Source organism: Prunus mume, linkage group LG3, assembly GCF_029339155.1.
Source record: "Prunus mume cultivar Tortuosa linkage group LG3, ASM2933915v1, whole genome shotgun sequence".
NCBI classification, from domain to species: Eukaryota; Viridiplantae; Streptophyta; class Magnoliopsida; order Rosales; family Rosaceae; genus Prunus; species Prunus mume.
This window is the reverse complement of record NC_142700.1, coordinates 27,371,225-27,382,089: the sequence shown is the minus strand read 5'-3', so window position 1 is coordinate 27,382,089 and position 10,865 is coordinate 27,371,225. Positions and strand designations below refer to the sequence as shown.

General features: G+C 40.9%; 1 pseudogene; it reads left to right on the top strand.

The window, feature by feature from the left end:
• Positions 1-6,482: 6,482 nt before the first annotated feature.
• Positions 6,483-10,494, top strand: LOC148919280 (uncharacterized; annotated as a pseudogene).
• The last annotated feature ends 371 nt before the right edge of the window (positions 10,495-10,865 follow it).

Below are 10,865 nucleotides of genomic sequence, written 5' to 3'. Positions count from 1 at the left end.
AAATCCATGTGGAAGGGAATGATTAACTAGTCCCATGTTGTGACACCCCGACCCAATTTTAACAGTTTATTTAATTTATTTAATTGTGAAATTACAATTTTGCCCCTAGAGTAGGGTCACCTTAGCCACTTTTCGATCCGTAAGGATTTTTGGGATTTGAGTGGCACCTTGCGTAGAGCTCATCGATACGAGTTCATAGACACATAGTGAGCCCAAATTGGAGTTTTAACGAAGAAGTTATGGTCAACGGAATTGCAGTGGCACAACTATAATTTTTTTCAAAGTCAAATTTTTAAAAACCCAAGTGAGCTTCTCTCTCTTCATGTCTCTCTCTCCTCCCTCGATTCTCTCTCCTCCTCACAGCAGGTTACTGAATTTCCAAAGATTGATTCCGCGAAGTCCGCCACCATTTTCGACTAAACAACTTGCAAAATCTTCCTCTCCTCCTTCTCTACCTACCCACCCATTTCTCCGCTCAAAACCAAGTTGCGCCAATGACTTTTTCAGCCACCATCGGTCAAGCCACCAATTGACTGTAGGTTCTCTCCTCCTTTGCTTTCCTGTGCCGTGAGCCTCCCGCTGGAACACAGCTTGTATCCTTGATTCAACCTTCCAAGAGATCGAACGTCGCTCGTGCTGCCATGAGCCGAGTGCCCGCATCACTTTTTTCGACTCCAATCCTTCTGAGAACTACCTGATTTCTTTCCATGGTGTGGCATGGGTTCGCTAGAGCTTCCAATATTCATATACTTAGAAAATTTCAGTCGGCTTATGTATACCGAGAAGTCCCATGGGCAAGCGGCAAATTGTTCACCCATTTTTATGTTTGCTCCTATGATGGAAGAGCAAAGTCCTCATTGCCTTGAAAACCATTAAATTGCACCTCCAATTATCTGATCTAATCCTCCACGAAAGGTAAGATATTCCGATATTTTGACCAATTCAAGGTGAAAATGGGGTTGCTCTCAAAGAAATCATGAAAACCGCTGACCGTCAACAAGCCAACTTTCTTTGATGTGTGAGCATGCCACTGCTAGCAATGAAAACCCTAGCAGACTTCTTCAAAATGGATAACTTGAGCCCCAAGTTACTGATTTCTAAACAAGCGATTGTGAATTTGGGTGAGGAATATCTCCCAAGTAAGTTCTTTTCTTGCCTTAAACTTGTGAGGACTTCACAATTTATCTCAATACAAGATTGGTAGTTCTGGCCATAATAAATGATAATAAAGTGGATCTGCTTAGGCAGAATCGCTTTTTACAACTTAGAGAGGGAAAATCAACTCTAGAAAGACAAAAAGATGGCTAAAATTCCATTTATGACCGGATAAAAGCTTTATCTGGCCGGACTGGGTGTATCTGTGCCGGACTGAATTGTCAACAACTTCAATCGCTTAGCTTCAGCTGTAAATCGATACCAAAGTTCAATTTTGGCAGAGCTTTAATCTACTTCAAGCCCTAGAAGGCTTTTCGAACGAGTGGAACTGCAACTTCTTTAGTCTAAACGGGGCACAAGTGGTGGACTTGAGGATTACTGAGCCGTAACTGCACTATGATACCTATTTTACTTGATCAGGGCTCTCCATAAATTTGTTGAGGTTTTCATATTTGTGAAAACTCAAACTCTGCTTGTTTTGGCTTTTGCTGAACCAAATTTGTAACGAGAGAAGTATGGTTTTGAATGACTTATTTCTCTAAGTCTGAACTTGGAACTTGTGATCTATAGCTGGTTTCTTTTGAGGCTCAGATGAGCTTTTGCTGCTTCAGTTTGTGTTGAAGGTTCTCAGTGATCAAGTGATCATTTTGAGTTTTTGCCTTTGGTTGATTTTTGATTGTTTGATTGATTGTTGAGTTGAGTTTTTTTGTGTCCTTTACTTTGTTCACCCTCTCCTATATTTATAAGAAATGCTTTGGAGTAGGATTTCTTTCTTTTAATAATGGGCTGCAAAATTCTCAAAAGATCTTTCATTTTTATTTTTATTTTTAAAAAAATACAAAGAAGAAAGGGTTTTATCAACTCTGGCAGATAGGCTCTCAATAGTCAGTTTTTTTAAAGACAAATCACTTCTCTGTTTTTGAAAGAGAACCTAAGCCCTCTTTAATTCCAACTGCGCCTTTGTGAGAGCTCAAACCGTGATGTTTAGTTTGATTTTCCAATGAACAACTCTGCTTTCCTGCTTATCTCTTGAAGGATCACCTTCTCTTACGCGAAATCAGTATAAAAAGGATTCTGATCTTTTAGCCCCAGAGTTTCCAGAGAAGTCTGCTTAATTACCTGCCATTTAATTCCCAATCACTTCTTCTATGATAGTTGGAATTGTTGACTTTTTCTAAGTCGTAGCCACGTTGATTTTTCTCAAATGGGCTTTCAAAAGATTTTTGTTTTCTTTTGATCGCCTTTAGTGGTTGATTTGCCATTTTGAAAAAATCATGGCCCCTTGATTTGGTCTTGGCTTTTGGGCCGATTCTCGCTTGCAAAGTTCGGATGTGGCCTGTGGCCTTTTGTTATTTCTAGGCTCTTTAGTGTTGGGCTTAGTGCGCCAGATTTTGGCCCAAACAATGCCCTTGAATCAATCGCTTTAAACGCTTTTTTAACCTTTTAACGGTTCAGATTGAATCAATTGGCCAATTAATGTTGCGCGCCACTTTCTTCCGTTTCTACTAACCCACATTTGCCACGTCTTGTCTATCGAGCTAGAGTTCGTGGGGAGAATGGGTAATTATTAGCTAGTTACTAGCTAGTATTTGACAGATGACGCCTTGCCTTCTTCCCCCACGTTTATGAGTTTTAAAAGAAATTCAAACTCACAGCCTGCTCATTCAAAACCTAGCCTTCGACCTTGCCCTTTCTAGTGTTCTTCGAAGTTTCTACCCTTTCTCTTTGCTTGGACCTGAATCCTTCCTTTGTCTCAACTCGTAATCCCTGAAAAATGTCTTCTCCAAAAACTCGTGTTCAGGGTTCATCTTCCTCAATTCCTCCCAATTATATCATTGGGACTAGGGTTGACGATCATGCGATAAAGGTTAGGAGCAAGCTCCACCCTTTTGCCAAGAAAAATCTGGACGAAAATGTCCTCCACCTTTCGAGAATACCCTAGTCTTGGGCCCTCACCGTTTGGTTTTGTCCCGTGGAAATGGCGTAACTATTCAAGAATGACGCTCAAGCTCCCTTTGTTTCAAAAGTTCCTCCGCCTGCTTCCACACTTGGGTCCAAGAAGAACTCGAGCCGCTTGTTCCCATCTAGTGAGGTGAGGAACAGCCCACCAAGTAGGCAGATCGATTGATAGACTTCTCCTCAGATAGAGCCTCATTGAAAGGGCTAGCATTTATGACGCCATTCTTCGTCCAAACAAACCCATCAACAGTGACGAAAATCTCATGGTCGCCGTTTCGCTTCGAATTTTAGCAATACCTTCGATTTTTGGGCCTAATGACACCAACCTCTGGATATGGCTGCATTTTTTGATTCAAGCCTATGAGAGACTCGTTGATGCGCAGACTACCATCGGAAGGAAGAACCAGAAAACTGCTCGCCAGCTCACTATCTCTCCAAACCACAATCAACCGAATCGCCATTCTCCAACTATCCGAGGAAATTTAGTGTTGAGAAAGATAAGGATCTGCAGATATGCTATTCCTTCTGTACTAGCTGAACATATTCGCCTTTCCCAACCGCTTCTCGCCAGCTCGCTTGAGTGTGCATCTAGCGTAGGCTATGCACAACCATATTGATGCGGGCTTGACCTACGCTCGCCCATCTGCTCAAGAATCGCATACCGCCACTGAGAATCCTAAACCTCGCCGGCCTCGGTGCATTCTCGATGATCCAGATCCGCTGCAGGTTTACTTCCTAGAATTGAGGTTTCGCACATTCTGCCCGAGAACCAAGTTCTAGCCTCTCCGATGTCGGGCGTGCCTAAACGCTAATCGAGAAGTACCGATGTTTTTCGTGCAATGTACTAAGAGGTCAGCGCAACAATGGCGGTGGTGATCAAGAACCTATCCTTGTTCCACCTGATACCGCTATTTGAGAAGGAGTCGGAAGAGGAAACAAATGTAATTGACTTTAGGAAGAAGTTCTCGAGCGCCACCCCGCTCAAGAGATCTGTGTCATGGAGGTGGGAAGCTCCCAATTATCATTTGGGGCGAAGTCTATCATCCTCACTTGCAAGAAGACACCTTGGCCCTCACCTTATTCCACTCAAATCATACAAGAAATGCAATCGCCACCTCCCCGAGAGATTCAGATGATTTGAGGTGCAAGGATGCCGATGTGCGTAAATAAGATAAACAACCGCCAAATGCTCTATCCAGCCCGAGAACCAATTCTATAGTTCACGAGTTTGACGCTTGGTGGAAGGCTAGATTCCAAGGCCTGCCTTTCAAAGATCGCACTCAAGGTGCTTTTTAATGGCTGGGACTCCTGGATTGTTCATGGAGGAGAAGACACTCACAGATTTATGGTGCATACCATAAAAGACATTAATGCTCAAGTTATAGAAGGTAGATTTCTGATTCTGTCTGTGTTTTATTCATCCTCGCCTCGATATTGATGTCTAATAATCTTGTTCTGTCTATATTAGACCCTTCCTTGATGAAGAACATAGGTGGATAGTCTATCCAGGCTGGAGAGGTGATTGGTAAGTTCTCCATCATTCATATTTCTTCTATTATTTTCCCCCAAGGGTCGACTGACTTGCTTTATTTCCTGTGCAGTTACTTCGTTATCTCAAATGGAGACTTGGAGCTCCTCCGAGATGAAGAGGATGAGGCCTGCATGTAACAAAAACAGCCGTGGAGGCCACCCTTTGGTAGAAAAATAAGAGGAAGAAGGTCGCTCCAATCATGGAGTGTATCACCAAGGCCCGATAGGAGCATATTTATGCGACTTTGCTATCTTATTTCTTTGCATTTACTTAGTTAATTCCCATTTATTATAGTGATTTAGCTTATTTTCGTACTATTGTAGGTCCGGATGGCAAGATTGGCAAGAAAGGGCATTTTGGAGCATTTTAGAGCAGTTTTGGACTTAGAATGGATAGCATATGCATGGGCCAAGATGGATGAACGTTTTTGAAGTTCAAAGAGGCTAGGAATGTGCTAAAAAGATGAGGAAATTAATTCAAGAATCAGCTTCTGGGAAGAAACAACCCTAACTGATTTTATTTTATTTTACCTTATCCTAATCCTATTCTACCTAAATTCCAGCAGGAAAGGGGGGGATTATTTTTAGATTAGGAAACCTAAAAACCTGGTTCTAGAAGAAAGCATTGGGCCGCACCTCTTTCCTAAAAAGGTGGCACTTGGGCCCTATCCTTGTTCCAAAAGAAATCTGCCAAACAAAACCCTAATTTCGTGGGTTTCTACTGGGCCCTTTTACCCTAGATCTACCACATATATAAAGTAGGGGTTGCCGTAGGAGAAGGGAGTTTTTTTGTGCCGTAGCAAGAAGGAGAAAGAGAGAATAAGAACTTGGAACTGGAACCTGCTGCATCCATTGGGGTTTTCAGAGTTCTTCCTTAGATTAGTTTAAATGTTTATTCTAGATTGCTTTTCAATTATTATGAACATGTGTGACTGAATTTCTTCTTAGTTAGAGGTGAATTCGAAGCCATGGACATATGTTTTATATGAATTGATTACTTTCAGTTATGGTTTCGTAAAGTATGAATGTGATTTACTTCTCTATTTTATTGAGGACTTATTCTTGCATGTTTATTAAGGATGCATACTTAGTTTGTATACAGGGATTTGATGCTAGAATATAAGGGAATTTCACCTAATCGTTATGAACTTATATTCACAACTAGTAAAAGTCACTAGTCATGATTAAGTTAAGTAAATTCCGCAGTGAGTATCATGCTTTCATAGTTACAATTGCCTTGTCAAGGCTTATGATTTTCATAGAACTTAATGATCTTGGATATGTATCTCTATCATGCCGCTCATATAGGGAACTTGATAAGGATAATTTGATTGCGTCGCTGAGTCCAATTCAATGAACTTAGGAAATCTGAGTTAATTAGTGCATTCACAATTAATTTGGGGCTTTGTCATTCAAAGTTTATAGAAAGAGTAAATGGAGATCGATTTGTATGTGCATATGTTCCATGTGTGGAGAAGAATCCTCTAGCTATCCTTCATCCATATTTCATTCACAACTTAGTTGTTTTGTCACAAGATATTTAGTCTAAATTGTCCAAATTCCCCCCAATCATTGTTCCCCTAACTTAGTTTTCAATTTAATAAGTTTAATTTGTGTTGATTAGCATCCCTCCTAATCCCTGGAATAGAACGATCCCTACTTACGCGTACTACAATTGCATAATTTATAGGGTTTAATTTGTGTGTTAGTTATTTCTCAAGCCAAATTTTGGCATCGTTGCCGCGGATTAGCAAAGTTGCTAATCTTCCGTTTGTTTTCATTTTTCTTGTGTTTCTGATTTTGTTTTGTTTTGTTTTCTTTGTTTTAGATACTAGTTTATGACTCGAAGTTCACACCTTGTTTATGTGCACATATTGGACTTTGACGACGATTTCGAACGAAATTTGAGAAGGAAGAGGAAGCGGCCAGAACTCAATCTCTAGTTCTAGTTCAACTTGAATCAAGTCAAACGGACTTGGAAGAGGAACAAGACATGGCTGTAGACAATCGAACAATCAAGGAACTTTCAGCTCTGATTGACACTCGCAGTCCCTCTTGCATTCAATACCCTAGGCAGCAGGTAAGACCGATGAGTTTGAATTGTTTAGTCGAGTCTACTACATCACATTCCCAAATACCATGGGCTGTCCATGGAAGATCCAAACAAGCATTTGAAGGAATTTGAAGTAGTATGGTCAAGTATGACACCCATTAACATGGATGGGAATATTTTGAAGATGAAAGCCTTCCCATTCTCTCTTATGGACAAGGCTAAAGATTGGCTCTATGAACGAGCACCTGGAACCGTTTCTTCTTGGGAAAGTATGAAGAAAGCATTCTTAGAGAAATTCTTCCCAACTTCAAGAGTCATTCTTTTGAGGAAGAAAATTAGTGGAATTCAACAAGGTCCGAGAGAATCCTTTCCAGGGTATTATGAGTGTTTTAAGACGTTAGTTGCATCCTGCCACAACATCAAATGAAGGAAGAGCTTTTAATTCAATATTTCTATGAAGGACTACTTCCACTAGAGAGACAAATGCTTGATGCTTCAGTGGGAGGTGCTTTGGTTGACAAATCACCAGTTGCTGCGAAGATCTTAATAGCAAACCGAGCTTTGAATACACAACAATACGAAGGAGTTGGAGGGAGAGATCATACACGGCCAAGTCCAGTTAATGAGGTAAGTGCTATTTCGGAACTTCAATCTCAAATGGCTAATCTCTCTACTCTTATTTCGCAGGTTGTTGAAGGATCCAAAGTGCAAAGTACAGCCACTTGTAGCGTAGTGCTCTATGCTTGACACCCCACTGATCAATGTCCTCAACTTAATAGGGAATGGGGATGGGAAAAGTGCCAATGTCGTAGGTTATCAAGGCCAAAATCAACCTAGGCATGACCCGTTTTCAAACACCTACAATCCGGGCTGGAGAGATCATCCAAATTTGAAGTGGAGGGAGCCTCAACAAACTCAACAACAAGGCGGATATAGACAGCCACCTTCGGGGCTCTATCAAAGTCGCCGTTCGCACCAGACAATCTTAACCACAAACTGCCCAATCAAATTCAGGTTCGCCATTGGATAATGATAAAATGCTTCAAGTACTAACTTCTTTGACTCAGGGTTTAGAAAATCAAACTAAAGAGATGAGCGGTGAAGAAGCAAATTGGGTGTGGCGGAATTCATGGGACTTTAGAGAAAAAGGCAAACTACCTAGCTCAACCATTGTCAATCCAAAAGGAGGTTTTGACACAGCTAAAGCTATCATCTTGAGGAGTGGTAAAGAGATTGGAACCAATCCCAAAATGTCCAAACAAAGCCCAAAAGAGAACGAAAAGTCTGCTCAAAGAGAAGGAGGTGGACAAAGCCATGGCAAGGGAGGAACAACCCTTGCTGTAGTCCCCCAAAGCTCCTACACAACCAAACTCAGGTAAGGTTGTTCCAAATTCAACTCATTCTAACCCTATCCCACCAAATGTGCCTTTCCCTCGCAGGTTTATGCAATCTAAGAAAGAGGAGAATGAAAAGACATCTTAGAGACTTTCAGGAAGGTACAAGTCAATATCCCACTTCTTGATGCAATAAAGCAAGTTCCAAGGTATGCTAAATTCTTGAAAGAGCTTTGTACAACAAGGAGGAGGATTTCAAACAAAGAAGTGGTAAGGGTAAGTGAGAATGTTTCCGCAGTTTTGCAACGAAAACTGCCACCTAAATGCAAAGATCCAGGTAGTTTCACAATCCCTTGTGTTATTGGTAACACCAAGTTTGAACATGCCATGTTAGATTTAGGTGCTTCCATTAATGTCATGCCATACTCTATTTATGCATCTATGAACTTAGGAGAGCTTAAAAATGATGGCGTTATAATTCAATTAGTCGATCGTTCTAATGCATATCCGAAAGGAGTTTTGGAAGATGTTTTGGTGCAGGTTAACCACTTGATATTTCCAAAGAGATTTTTATGTGCTTGAGCTGGAGGATTCAGCCCATTCTACACCATTGCCAATCTTACATGGACGACCTTTCATGAAAACAGCCCGAACCAAGAACGATGTGTTCAAGGGGACATTGACAATGGAATTTGATGGCAATATCATTGATTTCAATATTTCTGAAGCTATAAGGTACCCTGTTGATGATCACTCGTGTTTCTCTATTGATGCATTTGATTCTTTGGCGCAGGAATATCTCGAATCCCTAGATAGGGATGTCCTTGAAACCACCATTGTTCAAGGAATTGAACTCATCAAAAAAATGGGGCCGAACCTAATCATGAAGAAATTGGCGAGATGGTGGTTGCCCTTGAGTAACTGCCACAATATGTTGGTAAGCCTCCAATCCCAATTCCACCCTGCTTCTACTAACAAGTTGTAATCTTCAAAGTGATTCAGCACCCACTCTTGAGCTTAAACCGTTGCCGAATCATTTGGAGTATGTCTTCTTGGGAGATAAAGAGATTTGCCCGTCATAATCTCTTCATCACTCATGGCAATGGAGGAGGAAAAACTAGTTCGGGTGTTGCAAGAGTACAAAGTAGCCATTGGATGGACTTTAGCCGACATCAAGGGACTTAGTCCTATAACATGCATGCATCGCATACTTTTAGAGGAGGGGGCTAAAGGCTCAACGCCGACTCAACCCTCCAATGATGGAAGTTGTGAAAAAGGAGATCATTAAGCTTCTTGATTGTGGGGTCATTTACCCAATTTCGGATAGTCGTTGGGTTTCACCGGTTCAAGTTGTACCAAAGAAATCAAGAGTCACTGTGGTAAAAAATGAAGAGAATGAACTTGTCCCCACTCGGTATCCAAACAGGTTGGAGAGTTTGCATTGATTATAGGAAGCTCAACGCCACCACAAGGAAAGATCACTTCCCTTTGCCGTTCATTGATCAAATGCTTAAAAGGTTAGCCGGTCATTCTTTTTATTGCTTTCTTGATGGCTATTCGGGATATAATCATATTTTTATAGCCCCATATGACTAAGAAAAGACTATTTTTACTTGTCCATTTGGTACTTTTGCTTATCGACGAATGCCATTTGGTTTATGTAATGCACCAGCCACCTTTCAAAGATGCATGGTAGGTATCTTTTCCGATTTCATTGAGAAGATTATTGAGGTTTTCATGGATGATTTTAGTGTCTTTGGTGACTCTTTTGATGGCTGTTTAACTAATCTCACGTTGATATTAAAACGTTGCATTGAAACCAACCTTGTTTTAAATTGGGAAAAATGTCACTTCATGGTAAAACAAGGCATAGTTTTAGGACATATAGTTTCAGAAAAGGGAATTGAAGTTGATAAATCAAAAATAGGTCTTGTACGCTAGCTACCTCTCTCTCCTACTTTGAGAGAGGTCGTTCTTTCCTTGGACATGCAGGATTCTATAGACGCTTTATCAAAGATTTCTCGAAGATTTCAACACCCTTGTGCTGACTTCTACTAAAGGATGCGTCGTTTGTGTTTGATGACGAATGTGAGAAGGCGTTCAATCACCTCAAAGAATTGTTAACTCCGGCATCTATCATTGTTCCACCATATTGGAGCCTTCCGTTCGAGCTTATGTGTGATGCTTCAGATATGATTTAGGGGCTGTTTGGGGACAACGGAAGGACAAGAAGCCACAGGTCATCTACTACGCATCCCCAACCTTGAATGATGCTCAATTGAATTACTCCACCACTGAAAAAGAACTTCTTGCTGTTGTGTTTGCTTTAGATAAGTTTCGTTCTTATTTACTTGGTACTAAAGTTATAATTTACTCTGACCATGCAGCTTTGAAGTACTTACTCACAAAGAAAGAAGCCAAACCAAGGCTTATTCGCTGGATGCTTCTTCTTCAGGAGTTTGACGTGGAAATTAGGGACAAAAGAGGATGTGAAAATGTAGTGGCTGACCACTTAAGCCGTTTGGTACATGAAGAAGACCTTCTACCTATTCCAGAGGCATTCCCAGATGAACAATTGCTGACCGTTGAGGTAAGTGAGCCATGGTATGCTGATATTGTGAATTATATTGGTCTGGAATAAGTTCCAAGCATCATAACTAGGCACCAATGTGATAAACTTAAAAAAATGGCACAGTTTTATGTGTGGGATGACCCTTATTTGTAGAAATATTGCCCTGATCAAATTATTCATAGATGTGTGCATGATTCTGAGTTTAATTCAATCTTAACCTTCTGTCACACTTATGCATGTGGGGGTCACTTTGGTACACAAC